This window comes from Diabrotica virgifera, chromosome 5 (genome assembly GCF_917563875.1).
Source record: "Diabrotica virgifera virgifera chromosome 5, PGI_DIABVI_V3a".
Taxonomy (NCBI): Eukaryota; Metazoa; Arthropoda; class Insecta; order Coleoptera; family Chrysomelidae; genus Diabrotica; species Diabrotica virgifera.
In genome coordinates this window covers 239,412,958-239,420,372 of record NC_065447.1, presented here as the reverse complement: position 1 = coordinate 239,420,372, position 7,415 = coordinate 239,412,958, and positions in this window count along the sequence as shown.

Genomic DNA, 7,415 nt, shown 5'->3' with positions numbered 1-7,415 from the left:
TATAATTATGTATGTTACCGAATTTCTACCTGTAACATCTATAATGCAAAAATACGTATCTCACTTATATACTCTCGGACAAAAATATTGCATATGCATATGGAATGAAATTTTTTGTGCTGCTATCCTTAGCCCCCCTGTATCATAGGAATAGGACTTTTTTTCCGAATGTCATTTTTTAAAGTATCACATAAATGCTATAATCGGATTTAAATCTGATCTGGGCTATATACTGGCCAGTATAATTTTTAAATTGAATATCATCAAGATAAGTATTCACTATGCTAGCGACAAGAAGAAGTGCATTAGCACCAATATGTCATATAATATGGCTTTCAAATGGCAAAACATAATCTTCTAAAATGTTTTCAATGTACATATTAGTTGGCATTCGCCTAATCACCTTCACGTGTTCGGTATGTCCTTTCAAAGCAGTACCGCTCTGTAGCACTATGTCGCCACCACCAAAACTAACGCTCTGTATGAGGTTACAACTAACATACTGTTCGCCAACTCTTCTGTAGACCAGGGGTTCCCAATCGGTGGTACGCGTACCACTGGTGGTGCGCAGAAAGGTTTCAGGTGGTACGCGTCGCGTGGGTGAACCAAGCGGTTACAATGGGCCTTTGACTGCGGTCAATTGTGCCATTTTTCACCCGCTTCTTCAAACTGAGGTCAGAAGTTTTAATGCTTTTAGCTGAAAAAAATAATGACAGACTCAACACGCTGAACATAGGTCTTCAGAGAGCAAACACCCTTCACAGCCAATGAGGAAATAAACTCCTTCAAGAAAAAGTTGGTTCCTTAATGTTCTCAAGTACTGGGGAAGGTTGTCTCTGCGTTTCCGACCCTGTCATCATTTTTTGACGAAAACGAAATGGCTCGAATAAGAGATGTGGTTGCTGATATAATTTATCACTTGGAATCTCTCCAAGAAAGTTTTAATAAATATTTCTCTGAAGATTATTCCAAACTTGACAAATGACATTTCTCTGAGAAATTGTTTTGTAGGAAGCCCACCAAATAAGTTAGAATTACAGAATTTACAGAAAACATTCATCGATTTCACAGAAGACACTTTTAAAAATAAATCCTTATTTGACTTCTGGATAAAATAAAACAACCCAATGATGGACATATTTTTGATAGCGAATACGTTTCCATGTCCCCACCCCCCAACCTGTGTTTGGTGGTACGCCAAAATCTTCAAAATATATCAGAGGTGGTACGCAGTTGCTCGAGGGTTGGGAACCCCTGCTGTATACTGAGGGGCGGTACTTTATGCCTCGATTAACAGCCCGTTAGTTAACGGAGGTTTAATCGGGACCTCTTTAGGGTCTCTTGCGTTGTAATAAATGCAATTACAGTATTACAAGTATTATAATAATTAAAATAAGTATAATAATAATTATAATTGCATTTATTACAAGGCAAGAGACCCTAAAGAGGTCCCGATTAAACCTCCGTTAACTAACGGGCTGTTAATCGAGGCATAAAGTACCGGCCCTAAGTCTTGTAAATCTTGCTTCCATATGGTGAACGGTATGCCAGATGTAACCTCATACAGAGGGTTAATTTTAGTGGTGGCGGCATAGTGCTATGGAGTGGTATTTCTTGGGAAGGAGATACTGAACTTGTGGAGGTGATTGGGTGAATGGCAGCTGATATGTACATTAAAAACATTTTAGAAGATCATGTTTTGCCATTTACCAGCCATATTGGATAACAAATTCGTGTACCATGACGCAGGTCTTAATGTCGAATAGTGAATACTTACTTGATGAGATTGAATTTAAAAATTATATTGGCCACCATATAGCCCACATTAAATTTAAATCCGATTATACCCATTTATATGAAACATCAAAACATCGGATTCTGAAAAGAAATCCTACTGGGGGCAGCACAAAATTTTTTTATTTCACACGCTAATTTCAAAATATGGAATATTTTTGTCCGTGAGTGTATATTAGTTTATTTTTCAAATTGGCTCCTAATTTAAGCTTGTATTTTGTGTTTATACATATACTAATAACATCATTAAATTGAATAAAGTATATTTATATACTCACACCCGGAAAAAGAGCAATATCTCAAAAGCGTTTAAAAGGGTCAAAAAAGTGAAAAAATCATTTTCAAAGCCTCAAAAAGTGGTCTAAGAGTACCTAGTCAGAAAAATCTGAAAAAACTCAGGCTAATGTATTAATGTCCCCAAAACTATTTCTGATAGTTTTTGAAAGAAAAAAATATTGGTAATACAATGTGAATTTCAAACGATGTAAAATACTTACGGAATAGTAGTACCATTGTTTATCTACACAATGGTAGAGTCTAGTTATACAATGGTCTAGTTATACAATGGTAGTACCATTGTTTATCTACACATGGTCTAGTTATACAATGGTAGTACCTAGTGCTTTGTGCAGAATAATTGCATTTCGCGCTTAGTTAAAAAAAAGAACGTGCTGCGATTTCGCTCTCAGTGAATTTTGACTAAAGAATCATTAAGAAATAAGTAGACACCGAAAAATTCCCAGTGACAAGACCTTCCACGATAACCCCCCTTCCCGAGAACCGTGGGGGGTATAACCCCCAAAACCACCCCCTGGTTACGCCTATGATATCTTGAACTACAGGAAACATATCTGAAAGGAATGAAAAATAAAACGATAAGCTGATTCTCTTCACTTTATTAATTACAGAAATAGAATTAAATATTTTATTTTAATCACAGTTTTGAAATACTATTGAATTGGATACTAAAAGATAAATCCTACGGATATTTTTATTTTTGTACATAGCATATAAGTACTTATTACATGACTTAATGTGGGCCAAATACTTGTTTCTTTAGTATTTTTGCTATCGATATCTTCCTAACGAGTACCTATATTAAAATGTGAAATGTCTCAACAGTATACCTTATATTTCAATCAGAGATCTTAAAGTGAACTTTGTTTGTAAGTTTTCAAATCTGTCAATTATATCAGCAATAAAAAATATAAGCAATTTATGATAATGAAATCAAAATTAGTGAAAATGACGCTTCTTTTTCAATTGTCATTTGCACCTAGAACATTGGCAACTATGGTTGGCAACCTAATTGGTCTGCAATATGCAATCCTTCGAAATAATTATTATATTATTCATATTCATATTATAAAATCCACAAGAAAAATAAATTCCTTGTAACTGGCTGCCCAAACAGCGCAAGTACATCCCTGGGACGTACCCGGGATGTGTATAAGTTTAATCACCAAAAAATACTAAAATCCTTTATAAAAGGTATTTTTTATTTAAAATCCCTTAAAGGGCTACAGCACAGAACGTTTTAGAACTAAAAAGTTCATCATCAGTGCGTTTTAGAGGTTTTTGACACGCTTGAGCCACCAAGATATGTGGGTGAAAACACTTTAAATACCATACAATTATAAAATATTTACATTATTATGTTAAAATAAAAGTGATGTTTAAAATATTCCTGGATATAACATCAGGCACCGCAAGACTTTGAATTTGTATCAGCCAAAAGAGCAAGCAGGTTTTAGAGCAGGATATGGCACGAATGATCATTTACAAATAATTAAGAATAGAAAAGAGTGTTGAATATAACAAGCCATTAGTCCTGATATTTGTTGACTACGAAAAAGTTTTTGACACCATCAGTCATCAAAAAATGTTAAAAGCCTTAATGGAGTGCCGTATAGATCATCGCTATATAAACATGATCAAATACATCTATCAACATGCGACAGCAAGCGTGAAACTGGCAGATAAAAAGACCAAGCATTTAAAATAAAACGGGGAGTGCGACAGGGAGACACAATATCGCCAAAATTGTTTACTACATTATTAGAGCATATGTTTAAGAACGTAAATCTGAGTGAAAAAAGAATTAATGTCAACGGAGAAATACTTAGTCATTTATTGAGATTCGCTGACGATATTGTTCTTTTTGCTGACATCATTGATGATGCAGTATCGCAACTGGAGAAACTATACCTAGCCTCCCTACAAGTCGGATTAAAAATCAACTATACAAATACACAAACCATGACAAATCTTGTGTTAAGAGAAAATATTTCAGTAAATGGCATGCCTATTGAAGAAACCACCTCATAAGTACTTATTGCATGAGATATGCATAGGAAGAGATAATCAAACGTGAGAACTAAGCCGACGCATAGTAACCCCTTGGGTGGCATTCGGCAAGTCAAAGTCTATAATCAGTGTGTGTTGCCAGTACTTACATATGGTGCAGAAACTTTAACAATAACCAAGAAAGTAAGAAATAAAATTTGTGTTAGGTACTCAAAGAGCCATGGAACGCTCAATGTTAGGCATTTCTTGTAGGGATCGAATTACGAACAAGGAAATAAGACGAAGAAAAAGAGTGACAGATGTCATAGAAATAATTATAACCCTAAAGTGGAACTGGGCTGGACTAGTGGCGGTTGGTCAAAGGAGGCAAGGGAGGCTTAGCCTCCCCATAAATTTTTTACACATGTTTTGTTTACTTTGCTATTTGGCTTCGCGTTAGAGATATCGGAAAAAGTTATTTGAACAAGTTGTTCCAAATAATGTTCTAACCCCACATACCAAATTTCATCACAAATTTCGCACTTTTAGTTTTTTCATTATTTGTAGTCAGGATCCTAAAACTGGAGCCGGAAAATCTCACTTGCTAATGCTCCACGCAGCCCAGCAGTGTTTACGGAGACCCGGTCTCCTTAGGTCGATGCCACATTATGCGTTTTGACCGGATGCGTTTCCGCCGCATCCGGTGAAAACGCATAGTGTGACAGATCGGTCCGGTTGCGTTGGAAGCGGATGCGTTTTGAGTCATCGGTACGCGCTTACTACCTGCACCAGACTAAACGCATAGTGTGACAGGTCGGTCCGGTTGCGTTGGAAACGGATGCGTTTTCACCGCATCCGTTCAAAACGCATAATGTGGCATCGGCCTTTTAGACTTGCATTATAGTTTAACGCACGCTGCTCGGAGATTGGACAAGGGCGGCTGATCGGCCAGCAGCCTCCTCTGCAATTTTAGGATCCTGACTACAAATAATGAAAAAACTAAAAGTGCGAATTTTGTGATGAAATTTGGTATGTAGTTAGAATAATATTTTGAACAACTTGTTCAAATAACTTTTTCCTATATCTGTAATGCAAATCAAAATATCGGTAACTTACCGTGTTTTTGGACTTGCATTAGGCCGTTTTGAGAATTAAAAAAATTCAGTTGAGTATCTTAAAAAATGTGAACCTTCAACCTGTATGGACTGCAAAAGTTCAAATCTGTATTTATTTTGATAGGCATATCTACTTATAGAGATAGAATTGTTAACAAATAAACGACACAAACTTTGGTAATACACTTTTACAATTTGACTAACTATTTTTAAAATGATATTATGAAATTATGAATTATGATGATATTATAAAATGTAAATAAAAAATGGTCAAAAAATAGGGCCTTAAATTAGATTTTTTTGGCGGATTTTTTTTTGGTAGTGCAAATTTGTCTAGATATTTTACAGTTAGGTATAGCATCCCCTGTGGCAAAAATCACGAGCCGCCACTGGTGGACACATAGCTAGGATGTAGGATAACAGAGGGATACAGCGGATAATACAGTGGAGACCAAGACAAGAAGCATATTGAAGTAGAGGGTAGAGGTCGTCCGCCAACAACATGGTCTGATGACAAAACGGATCGACCAAAATGTTATGCAAACAGCACAAAAGAGAAATACGTGGAAGACCCCAAGACATCCCATGACACGTGGGTTGCTTTGTCCGAAGGTTGAATGCTCACTTGCTCACATTACGGAGATGCTCAGTTGCTCGTTATTGTCCGTAATGTGAGGATCCAACCTCCGAAAAAAGTAACCCACGTGTCGTGGGGAGTCCTAGTCCTGTGGTGCCTGATGTTATATTCAGGAATATTTTAAACATCACTTTCATTTTATTTAACATAATAATGTAAACATTTTATAATTGTATGAGATTAAAGGGTTTTCTTCCACATATCTTGGTGGCTCTAGCCCTTTAAGGGATTTTAAATAAAAAATACCTTTTATAAAGGATTTTAGTAATTTTTTTATATTAGGTATACATATCTTCGAAAATTACAAAAATACTGAGAAACCTAGTAATGTAGCCTTAAATATGCTATACTGTTAGTATTAATATTAAGTTTTTTTAACAGTCACAAAACTCTGCATTTGCAACGAGATTTTGTGATAAAATCTATTTTATTTATCTGAAATATACGAATCTGAAGTGGATCGGCAATTGATTTTTTACTCAAACGTACGCAAAAATACAATTTGTGTCTATACATCATTCTGCATAATATATTAAAAAAATACATCTCTTTCAGCTATCTACGTGCAGCTTTTGTAATAAGACTGTGTATGATACATCAATAATGCCTGGTTTCACCAACAGACCTTAAGCTCCAGCTTAGCTAAGCTCTACTTATAGATAGGGCCTCCTTGAGTATCACTTACGTTGCACCATAATTTTAGATTCTTACTTTATTATCAATTATATCTATTATTATATTATGGTATTCTTATTGTAATATATTATAATTTATTATATTATATTAATTCTTATGATATTCTCGACTTAAGCCTAAGATCTGTTGGTGCAACCGGGCATTAAAGTTTTAGCAAGAAACCTATTTCAATGAAACTGTTGATCAATTATTTTAATGTCAGCATAATTTGCGGTGAAAAACAAAAAAAAATCATGTTACTAACAAGGTAGGTACCCGTTAATACTGCCCCTTACGCTCAATATTAAGGTATGATGTACAAATGAAATATGTCAAATCCACTAGCACGAATTGTAGACAAAAGCCAAGGCGCATGAACCTACTACAGATATCCGGAAAATCCAGAATTATGAAAACTAATTCCCTTTACTCTTCTTCTTTAAGTACTGTGCCCATATTTTAGGCGTGGGTAGCTTCCATGACAATTTACCGAGATCGTTCTCGATCTTGCGCGGCATGTAATAATTCATCTGCTGATAAACCAGTTCATTGACGAAGGTTTCGGAGCTATGAATATTTCTTCCTACCAATTCCTCTTTTTCCGACTGAGTATTAACTATAGTATCCTGTATCTGCTACCTTTCATTATATGCCCCAGATATTCAAGTTTTCTCTTTTTTATCACCTTTTTTTTATATGTAATCATTTATTAACAATCAGAATTTCATATTCTCTAAGTTAATTTGATAACAAGCACAATAACAAAAATTATAATATTGTACCCTAATATGGCGTTATGAGGTACATCACCCATCGGTTTCACCTCAGTTTCAGCGAAGATCTATGGACCATAATCTTCGGAATCTTCTGTTGTTTATTGGCTGCAGCAGTGGTAATATTAATTGGTT